Source organism: Typopeltis vanoorti, chromosome 11 (assembly GCF_054136105.1).
Source record: "Typopeltis vanoorti isolate ZY-2024b chromosome 11, IOZ_Tvanoo_1.0, whole genome shotgun sequence".
In the NCBI taxonomy this organism is placed as follows: Eukaryota; Metazoa; Arthropoda; class Arachnida; order Uropygi; family Thelyphonidae; genus Typopeltis; species Typopeltis vanoorti.
Window position 1 is genome coordinate 34,603,711 of NC_143559.1, and position 17,997 is coordinate 34,621,707.

Below are 17,997 nucleotides of genomic sequence, written 5' to 3' on the forward strand. Positions count from 1 at the left end.
AAATTTTGCAACGTCACAAGTACGTGAATTTACCATTGTTACGTCATCTATTTAGATTTTGTTTCCTATGGAGCGTGCGAAACTGCTCATTGCTAGCCGATTTTGTCATCTTCTACTGATTTCTAACTGTAGATACGTTTACAGCTTAGTACTAGCATAGTAAATCTAATATAATATGCTCCTATATCACCATACAATCCAATAAATATAATACTATTAATATTACTATATATACGCTTTGCAAATAAATCTTTTAACACAAGAAATGTTCATGTTTATTTTATTTTTTTCCAAGAAGAGAGACAGTAAATAGTATATTTCTAAATATCAGAAATTTAAAAAAGCTCAGTTGTTTAAAAAGTACTACATAATGCATATAAATAACCACACATTAACATTATACATAATTAATCTATAATTATCCAATAATTATACTTTGGAAAGCGAAGCTAGGCAGTTATTGAACCTAATAACTATCGCATATTATTTATTTAATTTTTATTTTTATTGAAATTATAAACCGCTATTTCATGTTGCAAGGAATGAACTAGAAAGACATACATAGAAGAATGACGATTTATTATTATTATTATGAGAAGGGGCTCGAAAAAATGACTCCACTGAGTCTGCTATCATGGACATTTTTCTATACGTAATGCACGTGGACACAAGCCAACCAGAATGCTCCTTTGCAATTACAAGAATTTTAAAAAAATATAAACGTTATTTCCACCACATATATACGCTGTTTATAAATTGTCAAAGAAATTAATAATCTACAGTAATCTTATATAGTCCTTATAAGGACTAGCTTAAAGGGGCGAAGCAAGAATGCTTTTCATCTTCCCCGTTATCTGTAGGGATAAGGTGTTATTGAGCTATTAAAGCTCTGATCATGGCAGGAGGGTAACAGCAATAGCCGAGCCTCAGTTAGAACTTATTTGGCTACATGCGCGATGGACTGAGTCCTTGACTCTTTATCCCGTCATCTGAATGAAGAAATCTGTGTGGATGGAGTGTTATTGAGCTAAAAGCTCTAGTCATGGCAATAGCCGAGCCTCAGTTAAAACTTCATTGCTACAGCATTGCCATTCGTTACCCTGGAAGTCCTAGAAAGGACTCTTCAAGCCTCACAGTAATCTTATATCCTTATAAGGACTAGGGGTGAAGCAACAATGCTTCTCATCTTCCCCGATATCTATAGAGGATAGTGTAGGAATTAAGGTGTTATTGAGCTATTAAAGCTCTGATCATGGCAGGAAGGTAACAACAATAGCCGAGCCTCAGTTAGGATTTCATTGGCTACAGCATTGCCATTCATTACCCTCCAAGGGTATTAATCACCGCATCTGACAGTCGATCTCTCCAACCTGAGATCCCCTCACTGTAATCTAGAAGAACGTGTACTTATTAAATTTTAATGAAACAGAAAATAAAAAGGTCTGTTTGGATCATTCTTGAAAACTAAAGAAAAACTTTCAAAAATCTTCATTGAAATTTTTTTATATATATTTTATTTATATTTTTGCTTTTTAAATAGAATATTGTGCAATAAGACCCTCTTGGGGGTCACATCTGACATCGACAGCAGTTTCCTCATTCCTGCTATCGATGTCAGAGTGAGTATGATGAGTAAAATATAAGATACAAATCATGACACTGTATTGTATAGTTTTATACAATGCAGTGTCATGATTTATATAAGATGTATAAGTTTTATACATCTGTATATTTGTATAAGTTTTATATAAGATGCAAACCAACTGAGTACATATTAACTTATACATTAATAATATTCTGACAGTTACGTTTTTGGCAGAATGCCATTTGGACAGCGAACTGGAACTTGATGAACAAGCTTTCTGATTGCATACAGAAATGCATGGATAAATGCAGAAGAGATATTAGACTTCTTAGACATTAATGCAGTTTTTCTTTATTTTAAATAAAATATACAAAAAAAAAAAAAAAACCAAACACTTGCTACGCAGGACATTCTCCCTCAGTGTTGCAGTGACTTGATTTGTGGAGCTTTCTCCCTGATGAAACACCCGATGATCCCTGCACATTTGCTCTGCTTTATTGGGCCTCTTACTGCTGAGCTCCGACTTTCTTCTCCGCACCGTTTTAACGGCCGTTATAAAGGTAATCCGTGGCGGCAGAGATGTTGCCGTTTATTGCAGCACGCTTCAGTTCTTCAACTAGCCCAGATCCATAGCCAGGATCTGGAAGTGGCGTGGCCTTCCAATCAACCTGTGGGGTTTAAATTGTTGACTTTTTTTCTTTTTTGGCATAACACTCCAGATTTTCTTCTCCCAGTATTCCTCACATTATGCAGATTACAACGAATAAACAGACAGCAGAGAAGATAATCTTCGATATACACGTGAAGAGAATCTTAGCATAAAAAAATGGGGCTTTAAAAATAAGAAAGATTTTAAAAATATTGACAGAAAATGCGCTTGTTTTTAAAAGATCACTCAATTCTTATCAAGAATAGTCTGAAAATACAATACATAATTGACTGCACATCGCTAGGTATTCTTTTAAATGACCGATTGTCAGAAATATCAACCGTTGTCTTTGTTTTTTTTTTTTTTTGGTATTTTCATTGTTCACCCAATCGTTAACAATTAAAAGTTGTCTAACAATGTAGGAAGTCAACAATGTTCGGCTGTTTAACGCCTGACTGCGCGTTTTCATTGTTAAATCATTCTTCAATAACTACACATTGTCTCTGACAATGGAGAAATTAACAATATTTGACCATTCATCAATAAGCCTACTGAAATGAATGATAGATCGCAAACATTATTTGTGATCTTGATTGTTGGACAATTAATTATATACAGTTATATATTATCGGTGATCTGGATTGATGATCTTCATTGTTAATGATCAGTCCCTTCTGATCTTTAACAGTGGATGATGAAGCACATCCCTTACTTGCTAATGAACTTATAGATTTTATCGCTAGCAAGGCGTTGTTGTTAATGGAATTTTACCGACGAAAAAAAATTAGAAACACTTTATAATATTATGATAATTAGGCCTTTTATCTAGTCAAAAACCGAAAGACTTATCTCAGCTTTTAGGTTATCATGACAGAAACTTTTCTCCTTCTCGTTCATCACCCCCCGCCACCACCACCACCACCACTTGCGATAAAGATCTTCCTTCCTTTTCTAATCAAATACTGTTTCTAAACTCCCGTGAAGAATCCACGATAAAAATTATCGTTAAAACAGATTGGGAGGATGGAGAGGAAGAGAAAAGATAGCAATTTCTCCCGTTACCCAAGACATCCTCTTATCGCTCCATTGCTGAGCTGTTTCACCAGATGCAAAAGATAGGGTGACTGTTTTATAGCAAAAAAAAAAAAATATTTCTCTTTTGGTTTTTAAAAATCTTTCTCTTGATTTGACTTTTCAAGTTTGTTTCGCATCTTGGCTCCGAGCCACACGACAGAACGGAGCCTCCGTTTCTTCGTGATGGTGACAAACATTACTCCGACCATGACGTCACTACGGGTAGTCTTAGCCTATCGTCATATATTTCTTTAGCTTCTCGGCTGCCTCAGGATAGCAACGAATTTTAAAAACTGGGGAAAAAAAAGTCCTAAATGGATAGATGGCGACGAATTGAAAGATGAAAATGAATAACATTAATAGGCTGAAAAATAAATGAATATCGAAGAAATGTAACACTTTCAATTAGATTACATCAGGGCGTATTTATTTCATAATTTTATGGTGTCGTTTCTTTACCCAGAGGTCAGTGCAACTACTGTTGCCATGGAAACGTGGAAGTATATATTAGTCGCATCCATCTTGGTTTTATGATTTTATTATATTGAGAGAGACGTTTTATTACAAGTAATTAAAATACGAAGAGTAAAGAAATATTTTTTCTTATAAATTAATTAACTTGCATTTTATTTTTAATATAGATGTAATAAATTAAAGGAAATACAAAAAAAAGTAATAAGTTTTGCGCTATATTACAAGAGGCATAGATGTCGAATTAAGATAATTAGAAAACATAAGTAAAGTACATCATAATAAAGATCTTCGTATATTTTGTGCGTGGTTTTACTGTGCCAATGTTGTCTGTTTCTCTACTAATCCCACACAACCAATTTCAGATCACAAAACAGTACTAATATATTAGTAAAGTATAGAGCCCAAAGAATTAGATTTGGCATAATTGAGATAGAGGATATTATGGATCCAACTATATTTTATAGCCAAATCTAAAAAGGAACTTAAGTTTCGAAATTTACTTGAGAATGCAACATTCGAATTCAAGTTGCCTTGATCTGCACTACTTAAAAGCAAGTTCTGCCCAAGAGCCTGTACGTTCGGATCCATAATCTCCTCCATCTTACTACACCATCGGTTCCAAACCAGTGGTACGCGTACTCCCCCGAGGGTACGTGCTGGGATGTTCAGGGGGGGGGGGACACGAAAAATAATCAGAATAGTAATAGAATAGAATCAGTAATAGGAATTTATAGAAATGGGTTTAAAAAGGGATACACAAGTGGAAAAGGGTTAGGAACCACTGTACTACATCAATAATAGTCTTGGGATAAGATGCATCGTCGAACAATTGGTGATCAGATTCCTGCAACTGATTCTTATGTGTCTATCCAACTCAAATCTAAATAAATTAATTCCCTTTTTTGCTGACATGCTTTAAGTCGGATACAAATATTCTATAATCAGTTTTCAGTTACTTATTCAACTTATAAATGAAGCACGGTATCTGTCCGGATATTTAAAAATAGAATTATTATTCCCATAAATAAATAAAAAATTCTTATGAATTGACCAGTCATAATACTCTCTGAACCATGATGGATAAAGTAAGCTGGAAATATGCATCGGACACACAAGCACTTCTAAAATACACGGCTTACTATAAGGCATTGTGCCCCTCCTTACTGTACAAAACAGCCAAAAAACAATCTCAATCTTCCCACACATCAAGATATCTCCCCGTCGCCACCTCACTTCCAAATCTCCCTGTCTGGCTCGTGGATCTACTAGATGATGGTCCCAAAGACTGGTAGAAAAGCCTCTGGAACGGACTACAACCAAGCATCAGATCACAGATCCAACTGTCAAACCTCCAGGATTCAATCTACCTCGACACCCTTTGGAGTTAGCTAAAAAGATTTAGGAGCGAGCAAAACTTCTGTGCCCACTTATTACGTCTGTGGAAATTTCACAGGGATATTTTTGTGTGTTACTCTGTATAGGCAGACTATGCAACATATCACTGACGACTCCCCCCCCCCCCCCACACACACAAACACTCTTTCCCTGAAGGCCTTATGAACTTGCATTCACTTTCATTGACTGGTTAACTAAACTTACAATTTGCATTTATCGCGAAAATATTTACATACACTAGTTTTATAAATTCATTCATACTATTTTTGTATACAATTTAATATATACTAATTCATTCTTTCATCTCATTACACGACTTTACTGTAGCCCTGCATTGGCGAGATGAGAAAAAAAAAACGAGTATGGCTATTGGGAGAAATGCTACCAGAACAAATAGGGTTTGCTGGAAAGTTGTGATAATCACCATGGTGGAATTGAGGTGTTTATCAGAACTTTTCAACTCCCTGTCCCCGTACCTTAACAAACTCTGAAACTACAAAAAAAAATCTCATAATTCTTTATGGTATGTACAATTAAATAGTCATGACTTGGCCATATTTCCCATCCAATTAAATCTGCATATACAATATCATATGCCTCACATAAAAAATATTGATTTCTGATATAAAAATATCTCAATGATTTGCTAACTAGAAGTTATGGGTTTACAGTTTCAACATTCTTTCCCTGAATCTGTCGGACAAAAAAAATCTCCACAGGGAAAATATGGAATGGGATTTTCTCAAAAATAACATAACTTCCAATAACTACTTAGCTTCTAATGAGTAATTATGATTATTGCACCAGACTTTTTCCTCCCGGAAACTCGGGTTTTTCATCGCTCAAAAAACAGGCTCCCCAACAGGAAATTGTTAATAAAGTAACATTGCGACTTCAACCAGACTTAAAACTACAACAATAACATATCCACGCTACCAGCCAAGAGGTCTATAGACATGAAGGTTGCGAAGTGCACATTAAAATTGCAATACCATTGATATTACTTTGAAATATATGATGGATACGAAGCGTATGAGTATTTTATCCATAATGTAGGAAAAGGGGTAGCATTAACACAACTATTAAGACCACTAAATCATCCTTATAAGGACTGGCTTAAAGGGACGAAGCAAGAATGCTTTTCATCTTCCCCGTTATCTGGACAGTGTATAAGAGGACAGTGTAGGGATAAGATGTTATTGAGCTATTAAATTAAAGCTCTGATCATGGCAGGAGGGTAACAGCAATAGCCGAGCCTGTTTGAACTTCATTGGCTACAGCATTGCCATCCATTACCCTCCAAGGGTATTAATCACCGACTGTTTAAATAAAGGTGAACTCTCAAAAAATCCGACGAACTCTAGGCCACTCCATAGTGGGCGAAAGACCGTCCATATCTCACCGTTCCACTCAGTGACGGGCACCCCCACCACCGAGCAGAACCGCTCCTATTCCGAAGAAAAGCATTCACCGACAAAGCCCCTCAGCGGGCCGTGCCGGAAAACACTTTCCCGGGAGACTCAAATTGCTCCCTATTGTTAAAAACCTTAAGAGAGCGAACTCAAACTCTGCACCCAAGGGGTAACAACAACAGCCGTATTTATTTAAAGGTAAAGCCGTCTCTAAAAATTCGGACGATCCCTAGGCGAAAGACCGTCCATCTCAGCGTTGGCTCCACTCAGTGATGGCCTTCCACCCACACTGAGCAGAACCGCTCAAATTCCGAAGAAAATCATTCACCGACAAAGCCCCTCAGCGGGCCGTGCCGGAGAACACTTTCCCCGGAGACTCAAATTGCTCCCTTAAGAGAGCGTACTCATAACTCTCGAATCTCAGCGCCCAAGAGGGTAACAGCAACAGCCGTTAAACAACTCACGGTCGATTATCTCCGCTGGAAATCGACCACAAAATCATTAAATTTATTAAATTAAAGCTCTGATCATGGCAGGAGGGTAACAGCAATAGCCGAGCCTCAGTTAGAACTTCATTGGCTACAGCATTGCCATCCATTACCCTCCAAGGGTTATTGGATTCTCAAGGTCGATTGTTCACCTATCCTTTACCTAAACCGACCACTAAATAATCCTGACAAATTCACTCTTTTCCGGAGTTTAATATTCGTTAGAAAATGGTGTATTATTATTTTATAAAATTACTTAAAATAACTTCTCATTATTTCTAAAATTTAATGTATTTCAAAATTTTACTATTGATGCAAAAGGATTATATAAATAATATATATATTCTAGATACACGCACATGCAATGCATATGAGTAACTAATATATGGAAATAAAGAATCATATTGTTAGGACGGTCGCACGTAACTGTGGTTCAGATGGATTGGTTCTCACCGGACACCCAACTCTACTTATGGCTCCAAGAAGCTGCTGTGACCTGGTAGTGACCGTACCCCGGTAAACTACATCAACCCACAGGCTAAACTAAGTGAGGATAGTAGATATGGTGATCTCAAGCAGAGACTGTATTCAGTGAATTGGCTGCAAACAGCGTCTGTACTCCATGTCAGGAGCGGCTGAATTCAGGTCAAGGAGTGGTGGTTGACACTTGATGAAAATTAATCATTGAAACTGAATGAACTCAAACCAACCTAAAGATGCATGCTGGCTGGATCTTCGCCCGGTCATACAAGGGTCGCGCCCACTATTAGGGAACCAAGATAGTGAAGGCGAAAAATATGCTATTGGAACAAAACATCACCTAGAAGACAGCAAAACATAACAAGCATAGGAACATGGAACGTAAGAACCCTTCACCAGGATGGAGCATTGGAAATACTATTGCATTAATTAGACAACTACAGATGGGAAGCGATTGGACTCTGCGAAACCAGATGGACTAGAAAAGGAGAATTTCACCATGGACAGTACAAAATTTTAACTTCAGGCAAGGGGACAACAAACACCAAGAGGGAATAGCACTTATATTAAAACCAAAGGCTCAAACTCTCTATTGTCTTACAATCCTATCTCACGTAGGATAATTAAAGCAAGATTTAAAACATCAGTTGGATCACTGACTATTATTTAAGTATACTCAAGTATATTCAAGTTGAAGTATACCAACTTCAACATCATCATCAGAAGAAGACATTGAGGGATTCTATACAGATCTGCACAAAGCAATACAGCAGACATCAAGTTAAGATCTTAAACGCAAAAGTAATCAAAGACTAGGATACCTGGCCAAGAGTAATCGGACAGTTTGAGTATGGAGAAAGCAATGAACGTGGCGAAAGACTGCTGAACTTCTGCTCAAATAATAGACTAACAATAACCAAACCCCAAAGAAAATGGAACATGGATATCACCAGACAGACAAACAAACCAAGAATATGATATACGAGTATACGAGTATATTGTAAACCAAAGGTGGAATCAAGTATCCTAAATTGCAGATCCTTTGCTGCACTGTGGATCAGACCATAAGCTAGTATTAGTAAACCTAAGAAATTGAAACAGAACTATAACAGAAATGAATATAATAGATGAACCAGAGAAATTAGAAAACTAGTTAAAAGAGACAAAACTGGTTAGAAGAAAAATGCAAAATGGCAGAGAAGCTATCAAAAGAAAATAACCTTCATGGATTATATAAACAAATAGACCAATTTAGTAAGACACGGACGGCAAAAATGATAATGATCAAAAAACAAAGAGGGACAACTAATTGAAAGTAAAACAAAAAATGGCCAGATGGGAAGAATACTGCAAAGATTTATATAATAAAAACAGCTCTTAGGATGTTATTATTCCAGCCACTGAAATGGAAGAGGAAACAAATAATAGAAATAATAGAACAGCATAGATAAACTTAAAACTAGGAAAGCACCTGATATTGATCAAATACACGCAAAATTCTTAAAAGCAGGAAAGGAACCACTTCTGTAACCATTAAAAACATTATTTGAAAGGATCTACAAAAATGAAGCATTGCCTACTGATTGGACCAAATCAGTCATAACTCCCATATGCAGAAAAGGAGATAAAACAGAATGCAATAATTACAGACGCATTAGCCTCCTCAGTATTCCAAGTAAGATTTTACAAAAGTACACCAAAAACAAATTAAACCATATATAGAACTGACACTAGGAGAAGAACAAGCAGGTTTCAGACCAGGGTGAATAATTGATCAACTATTCACCTTAAGACAACTAATAGAAAAGACACTAGAGTACAACCAAAGTTGCTACCCAAATTTCATAGACTTTCGTCAGGCATTTGATTCAATCTGTAGAAGAGAACTATGGAAAACTATGAAACAATTTGGAATTCCCAACAAAACCATAAGAATAATAAAGAATCTGTATGAGAAATCTGAAAGTGCAGTACGAATGGAAGACACCTTAACCAACTAGTTCCACACAGAGAGTGGAGTAAGATAGGAATGCAATCTGTCACCAGACCTGTTCAATCTTTCACTGGAAGAAGCATCCAGTAAGGCCTTAAACATAGAAGACTCCGGAATCAAAATATATGTGGAAAATGTAACAAATTTAAAATTTTCAGACGACATTGCATTACTTGCAAGTACGAAAGAAGATCTACAACGAATTTCTGATAAAGGAAGAATGTATAAAATTTGGATTAAATATAAATATAGACAAAACAAAGATTATGCAAATAGGAAAAAGAAGCACCGATCTGGAAATTGAAATTGATAGTAAGAATCTAGAGGAGATAGAAAACTTCACTTACCTTGGAGGAGTAATTGAGTTCAATCGTGAAATTATAAAAGATATAAACAGACGAATCAGTCAGGCATCCCAAACTTTCCGACGACTTAATAAAATATGGAAGTCAAGAGACATCCAACAAGTAACAAAAGTAAGAATCTACGAGACAATGGTCCTCCCAATACTCCTCTATGGAAGTGAATGCTGGAATCTCAAAAAGGCTGAAGAGAAAATGTTATTAACTACTGAAATGGGTTGGCTAAGAAGATTACTTGGAGTATCTCTGCTGGATAGACTAACAAACGAAGACATAAGGAAACGATTAAAACAAGAAATAACAACAATAGACAAAATCCAAGAAAGAAGACTGCGATGGTTTGGCCATGTGACCAGAATGGGAACGGAAAGATTACCACGATGGAAGGTAAAAGTTCCAAAGGGCGGCCCAGAATTAGATGGATAGACAAAATAAAAGAAGACCTGAAAACCAATTCATAACAAACGACACCAAACTGTACAGAATTGTTCGGAGTCTCCCTGGGCAGACAGAAGTGGAAAGAGTTCATTCGGCCTCATCATCATCATCCACATAGATGATGGAAGAAAGAAGAAGAAATTGATATGCGTAGTTTTGGGGATATTAAAATTATAATATTTTTTTTGGGGGGGGAAGGTTTAAAAAAATGAGAATTCAATTAAAACTCAGATTAATCGTTGATTTTAATCGTTTGATGTCTTTTATTTCGATTTATATTTACATTTATGTCAATTAGAACAGTTTATTATTATCATTATTAATAATCTTTAATTTCCTTTGTGTTCGATGCCAAGTTTGCGTAGAATACCGAAAAAAAGTAACAATGCTGCAAATAGATATGAATCTTCTTGAGGGCTACAACCAAATTCACTGGAGTCAATGTAACGAATAACCGCAGATTCTAGAGTCGACATGAAGAATATTTTCTTCTCAGTAAAAAAAAAAAAAAAAAATGATAAAAAAAAATATATATATATATATATATATATATATTGAGATCCCAACACCACAACATATGTGCTATGTTCTTAGCATATAACATCTTAATTTTTTCTAAAGGATTTCTATCAAAATTGAGAATGGAAGGGAAAATTGAAAAACCTGCAACAGTACGCCACTCTTGAAAACACTCCAGTATATCCATTAGTCAGACTCCGCACGTGTGAGGTGACATATCTGAAGAAAGTGCAGCAAGCCTCAGAAGGATGAACATCAAACAGTCCAACAGAAAAATGTTCTTGTTCGCCGAGAAAGAAGCTCGTGACAGGGAGCATTGACGTCATCATAGGGGATGCTAAGTAATGGGAAACTATACCGTTGTCTTTAGCGATCGAAAAACAAGACATAAAAGGGAAAGACGAACCGATAATGACCACTACGTCCATCTATCTATCTATCTGCCATTACAAATTGCTGACTTTTTTTTTTTTATCATATATTTGTAAGGTAGTAATCGGCAGATATATTTTAACATCAGATTATTAATGAAAGTGTAATAGGGACAGCTACAGGTCGCGTGATTTTTAACAAACCACAGGTAAATTACTATCACCATGCATTGAAAAAAAAATGCAGATTTAATTTAAATTAAAAAAAAAATCCTAAACTTAGCGTGTAAAGGCTCAAAGCCTAGAAACTGGGATATCCATAACAAAGGTAGGCAAAGTCTTTTGGTTTTTGGAAATTACTCGAACTTTGAACTTGGATAGAACTCACTGCCATCATCTATCTGGATTTTTTCGCCTTATCATGTGGGGGATTGTACGGAAAAAGTCGCTCTATGACTAAGATGACTGCAGACGTTGAGAACACCTGTACTAATGAACGTCGTAATGCATCCCCCCCCCCCAAAAAAAAACACCTTAACATATTAAATTGATAAACATAGATGAAATCAAATGTGCTTATTTCTGGGATTGTTTAATATTCAAGATTGAAAAGATTCCCGTAAAACTTATTATCTGCTTACATTCGATGATAGGTTTATGTTTTTTTATTTGTTAGTTTCTTCGCTATGATTTTAGTCTTAAACTTTTAAATTTTTTTTTTTTTTTTTTTCCCTAAATGCGTCGAATAAACATAGCATCGTGCACACACACTATAATAAAATGAAGTGTGAAATCTATAAACACCCGTTAGGACACAACCCCATGCTGTCTACACCACAATATAATTACCTTTGCTGTAGTATGCTGCGCATTCAACTAAATCCAAGCCCCGCCCACAACTGCCAGTTTGCGAGCACGCGCCCAGCGACTAAAAGTGTATCTTGCCTATGTGTGTGTGTGTATGTATGTCAGCAAAGCGTGCCAGACGCCACCGCGGTCTGTTGCAGTAAGTCGCACACACTCTCGCCGTTCTCTTTTCTAAATCGAAGACCAAAACGCTACAGTAAGAGGTCGTGTCTTTGTATATGTGTGTGTGTGTGTTTGTTCCGAAGAGTGATCAGGAAGTACATACCACAGGATACTTGAGGAAGCGACGTTATCTGCAGGTAAAGGTAGTTAACGTGGGCAGAGCAAGTCCAAAGGTTTTCCCCTGCTAAGTGTGTGGTTGCTAGGAGCCGGTGGAAGTACCGTGCATACGACTGTCAGCCTTCGTTTGCTTGTTGTTCCAAGTGGCGTTCCGGCGCCGTAGCGTGTGCACTACCAAAGATGTGATTAGAGTTGCCTTTCCCCCCCGTTTCGGTTCCCTTTCCCCCCCAGAAGCTTTGGACTTCATTTTGTTATTAAGGACCACGAGAGAGTTGATCATCCGTTTCATACTGGGCAGGGTAAGTACTGTTTAGTGTGTGTCAGTTCACCAACACCTCTAATCTAATACGGGGCTGGATACTGTAGGGGGGGGGGCGGAGTATAAAGGTTGGAAAGTAACATCGATTATTTGAAGTGTTTCTGATTTACGACTATATGGATGGCTATGTGCGCGAGGTGCGGAGTGGTAAAGAAAACCTGGGAGATAGAAAAGTGACACCAGTGGGGAGGACACAGATGTGAATGCCCACATACGATAAACAAACCATGGGAAGGGATGAAATGAGGGTATGGTTGACCCGAACAGTAGAAATACTCTTTGTGTCAATTCCTTTATTATGAACACGCACCAACACTTAAGATTAAGTTGTAGGAAATAGTCTTGTTTTTACGGTAACCTAGATATTTAGGCTTAATAACTTAAAACGCATTTACAAAATCGATCACTTATCAACTGCTGTTAGGAAGACATATATATATATATATATATATATGTATATATACTAACTGACTGAGATGCAAGAACTAGATTTTTACATTCCATCACTAGTTGGATTTCATTATGTTGGTTTTTCCTTTAAAAAAAATCAGATGCAAATATTCGTATTGGCAACTGCATTAAATATAGAATATTGCTTTGGCAGAAAAACACCGGAGGGAATTCAACTTCTTGAAACATTCCTTACACGTCCATAAGTCAACAATGTAAGTGACCAAGGCATTAACAACCTCCACATGGGATAGTAATGACAGGAGATCTTACGTGTATGAAGTATTGTATACAGTCATTTGGGTCAGTGGAACTCAGATTTTTCGTTACCTTTCTAGAAAATATCGATCTCTAGATTCCTTTGATAGCATCTTAAGGTTCTGTTTGTGTGTAATTACTGGCATTATTTTCGAGTTTGTTTTTTTAATGACTGTGCATCACCATGATATATATATATATATATATATATATATATATATATATATATATATATATATATATATATATATATATATGACATGCATATATAAATATATTTGCAATTCAAATGATGTATTATTTGGTTAACTATAAAACTTTTAGTTTCAAATTTTTGCTCATAAGTTTCCTAAATCATCTCTCTCTCTCTCTCTCTCTCTCTTCTCTCTCTCTCTCTCTCTCTCTCTCTATATATATATATATATATATATATTTTTTTTTTTTTTTTTTTTGGAGGTTACGATACCCCTAATCATGTTCTTAAATTCCATCTTCTTAATCTGGCACGATTTGAAATTATATATCATTGTTTTATAAAGCAAACTATGTGACGAGAATATTACCAGAAATATTATTAGATGTTTGTAGGTAACGATGTACAGTAGACATTATATATAAGCAATGGAATTTATTCTGATATTCATAGCTATATTCACCCCCCCCCATGCACCAATATGCTCTTGCGTATCCCATTTCTGCCCGAAATGGCGTTGTGCAATTATGATCCGTATGAAATTATGTAGTATGCATCATTTGTCATATTTCTAATTCATTCCTTGGAAATACTAATCTGGCATTAAAGCTTTTTCTTTCTTTTTATATTCAAGGGTGGATACACTGGATGCTCACACATAGATAGCATTTATCAATCAGAATGTTATACTATTGCGCATATGATAGTAATTAAATCAGCGAAATTTAGGCTCTGTTTTGGTTATATGCGTTCCATAAACAACCGGAAGTTGGTAGTTCAACCGGAAGTCCCCGCGAATCTTTTTTAATTAACCACGGGCAAGTTTCATTTTTCTGAAGTCATAAATCAACTTCAATACTAGAACTATTCTCTCTTTTCTTTTTTGGGGGGGGGGGCGGAACACATATATATATATATATATATATATATATATATATATATATATATATATATATATATATATATATATATATATATATATGCCCCCCCCCCCATGAAGTGATTCTGATAAAAAAAACTTTCATCTGTTTCTTTTTTTGACCTTTTCTTCCATCACGTCGTATTCAAAGAAGATATCAATATTCTTGCGGAATTTTTTCACTAGATAATTTCGCATTCAGCGCGAAAATATTTGGAGAACTCATAAAAAATTTTATAAAAAGTATTTCAAAATAAAGTACGTTGTCGTTCCAAATCCAAGATATCAATTTATTTTTCTATTGTTAGAAACAGTCTCGTGATATTTATACCCCATTATTTTTTCAATATATCTCAGATATAAGTAAGCTTGTATACATATATCAATATACGCGGATTGTAGGTGGGGAATCAATCGACCGTTAGATGCGGTGATTGATTCATTCAATCCAATACCCTTGGAGAGTAATGGATGGCAATGCTGTAGCCAATGAGGTTCTTACAGAGGCACGGCTATTGCTGTTACCCTCCTGCCATGATCAGAGCTTTAATAGCTCAATAACACCCTATCCATACACTGTCCTTTACAGATAACGGGGAACATGAAAAGCATTTTTGCTTCGCCCCTTTAAGCCAGTCCTTATAAGGACTATAAGGATCAATATACGCGGAGATGCGGTGATTGATTCATTCAATCCAATACCCTTGGAGGGTAATGGATGGCAATGCTGTAGCCAGTGAAGTTCTAACTGAGGCTCGGCTATTGCTGTTACCCTCATGCCATGATCAGAGCTTTAATTGCTCAATAACACCTTATTCCTACACTGTCCTCTACAGATAACGGGGAAGATGAAAAGCATTCTTGCATCGCCCCTTTAACCCAGTCCTTATAAGGACTATAAGGATCAATATACGCGAGAAATAATTGATACTTTTGGGGAGAGAGTGATTGATACATTCAATCCAATACCGTTCGAGGGTAATGGATGGCAATGCTGTAGCCAATGAAGTTCTAACTGAGGCTAGGCTATTGCTGTTACCCTCCTGCCATGATCAGAGCTTTAATAGCTCAATAACACCTTATCCCTACACTGTCCTCTACAGATAACGGGGAAGATGAAAAGCATTCTTGCTTCGCCCCTTTAAGCCAGTCCTTATAAGGATCAATACGCGAGGATGAGGTAAGATCAGGGGGTGACCACATCTAGTACTTTTTCCCTTCCGAATAATAATAATAATAACAACAACATGAGAGTTAGACATATGAGTTCAATATTTTTCTCTTGTCCCACCTCCCCATATGTCACATTCAGTGACACAAGAATATGATTTCTCTTTTTTTCCTCCCCCCCACGATCATGTACTCAGGCAATACGACTGGCATTAGCCAATGAAAATATATTCTTCGCTGTTCAAAGTTCAAAGACTTCTCGCGCGCTATAAAAAGTCTAGTGTTTTTATTAACAAAAACTTGTTTAATTCTTCATCGAAAATATTATTATTTAGATTTCTTTTAAACATGGACAAGTGACAAGCAAAACGTTCTAAATTTAAATTTGATTCTAAATCTCAGGAGAAAATGTGTAGTGCATCATGCAATGTGTAGTAAAGGACATAAACGACCCATTGAAAGTGAAGATCTCAATGCTAGCCCTTCCCACTCACAAGAAACCACTTCTCACACAGATAATTCAGATAAAAAGAGAAAGTGATAATAGTTATGATTCAGGTTTACAAGGTTCATCTAAAAAGATGAAAAAATCATATAAGCAAAAATTCAAAGAAGAATGGTTGGAGGATTCCTTTCTTAAATCCTAAATTTATTAAGGTAAAAGTAAAGGACACACCGCTTAATGTAAATGTTGTGATATAAGCAAGCATTAACGGTAGCAAATATCTATTGATTCGTTATGCAAACACTCCAAAACACTAGCAGAATGTAGAATCTAAAAGAAGCTCACCAAGTATAATGTCGTTGTTTAAATCCAGTTCCAAATATCAGTCGGAAAAATAAATTAAAGAGGCAGAATTAAGATTATGTGCATATGATGCAGACAGGCCCCTTCCGTACCGGGGTGCAAAGGATGCAATGAACCCGGGCGGCATGATTTAGGGGGTATAATCGAAAACGTCCATAAAAAATAGGGAATGAATAATACACTGAACTGTTTGTGCATATTTGTCACCTTCGAATGTGAGGGATTTCAGTGAGAGGCTGAGTTGCTGTGTATTTAAATAAATGGTACGAGCTTCAACACAACTTATTTTAATCACTGAACAAACATTCTAGGAATTTCTTGAGCTTTCTTCTTGATGGACCTGTGTTTCACTCAGAATTTCTCCATGAGTGCAGGTCACAAAGATGCCTCCAAAGATCTCGATCTTGAGCCTCTCTCTCTCTCTTCCATGTTATCCCCACAGATTTCACTAGTGGATCTTCTCATCTTGTAGGTGGTTTTTCTGGGTTTTCTCTTTATTCTTGGTTGCCAGTTGAATATTCTATATGTCCATCTGTTATCCCTGAATCTGGCAATGTGACCTTCCCATCTCATCCTGCTTTACATATACTGCAGTTACCACACATTTTATGCCTGATCTCTTTCTTAGTTCCGTGTTTCTAACATTCTAACATTTCTAACATTCTGTGTTTCTAACATTTCTAAGTTCCGTGTTTCTTATCGTGTTCCATTTTGTTGATGTTACAAATCCTACGTTCCATTGCACGCTGAGTTATTCCGAGAATCTCTTCTTCTTTTCTTGTCGTGTTCCATGTTACATTACAGGAGTATGTTTGTTTATTATATAAAAATAACTTTTTTTTTACTATTTGTGTTTTTTCTTTATGTTAATATACATTCCTCTTAATGTGCAGTATAATAAAATGATTCGTAACGTGTTATTGTACTTCGGGATCCTTTAATTTTTAATGGAAGGGGGCGAACACAAAATTTTTGCACTCAGGAGTTGCAAACCAACGGAACGGCCCAGCATGGATGCTTAACACAATCTGCTTTTGTGGCTTATGGGTACTCTTCCAACTCTATTGAAAACAATTGTTCCTGATAGTTAAATTACTAAGAAAATACAGCGTGGAAGCACTAAATGTAAGTGTCTTATAAAAAATGCGTTGGCTGTATATTCACGCAATGAAATCTCAAAAAAAAAACACTCCTTTTATGAATGAACTCCTTTTGACAAAAGAAAAATCAAAACATTCATCAGCTACAGATTTTACTATTTCTGAAGAGTTAATGAATTTAGCAAAATCTGATAAAAATAATGAATAAATACTTCCGGTGTTTTTCTTATGGGTGGGAAGCCCTGTATATATGCAAATAGCATATTAAATAACTGAACATTTAATGTTACATTATTTTAAACACTAAAATGAGACTAAAAATTATATTAAATTAATACACATGTGAAATGCTAGAGTTACAATTGATACTTCTATTATGATGATTGACAACTGC

At 36.0% G+C, this 17,997-nt stretch overlaps 2 protein-coding genes across 3 annotated transcripts in view; one reads left to right on the forward strand and one right to left on the reverse strand.

Annotated features, from left to right (window-relative positions):
- The window catches only part of LOC150101430 (testis-expressed protein 47-like), a 360,248-nt gene extending 347,825 nt beyond the window's left edge, over window positions 1–12,423 (reverse strand). The window contains exon 1 of one of the 2 annotated variants that reach the window (XM_090400904.1): window positions 12,373–12,423. The gene's annotated coding sequence lies outside the window, so the exon portion shown is untranslated. Of the gene's footprint in view, window positions 1–11,013; window positions 11,103–12,372 lie in introns of those variants that run through there. The other variant, XM_090400903.1, reaches the window with a different exon arrangement.
- A 126-nt stretch (window positions 12,424–12,549) lies between these two features.
- LOC150101431 (pleckstrin homology domain-containing family H member 1-like) overlaps window positions 12,550–17,997 on the forward strand; it is a 335,105-nt gene continuing 329,657 nt past the window's right edge. Inside the window, exon 1 of the mRNA XM_090400895.1 lies at window positions 12,550–12,685. The gene's annotated coding sequence lies outside the window, so the exon portion shown is untranslated. The remainder of the gene's footprint in view (window positions 12,686–17,997) is intronic.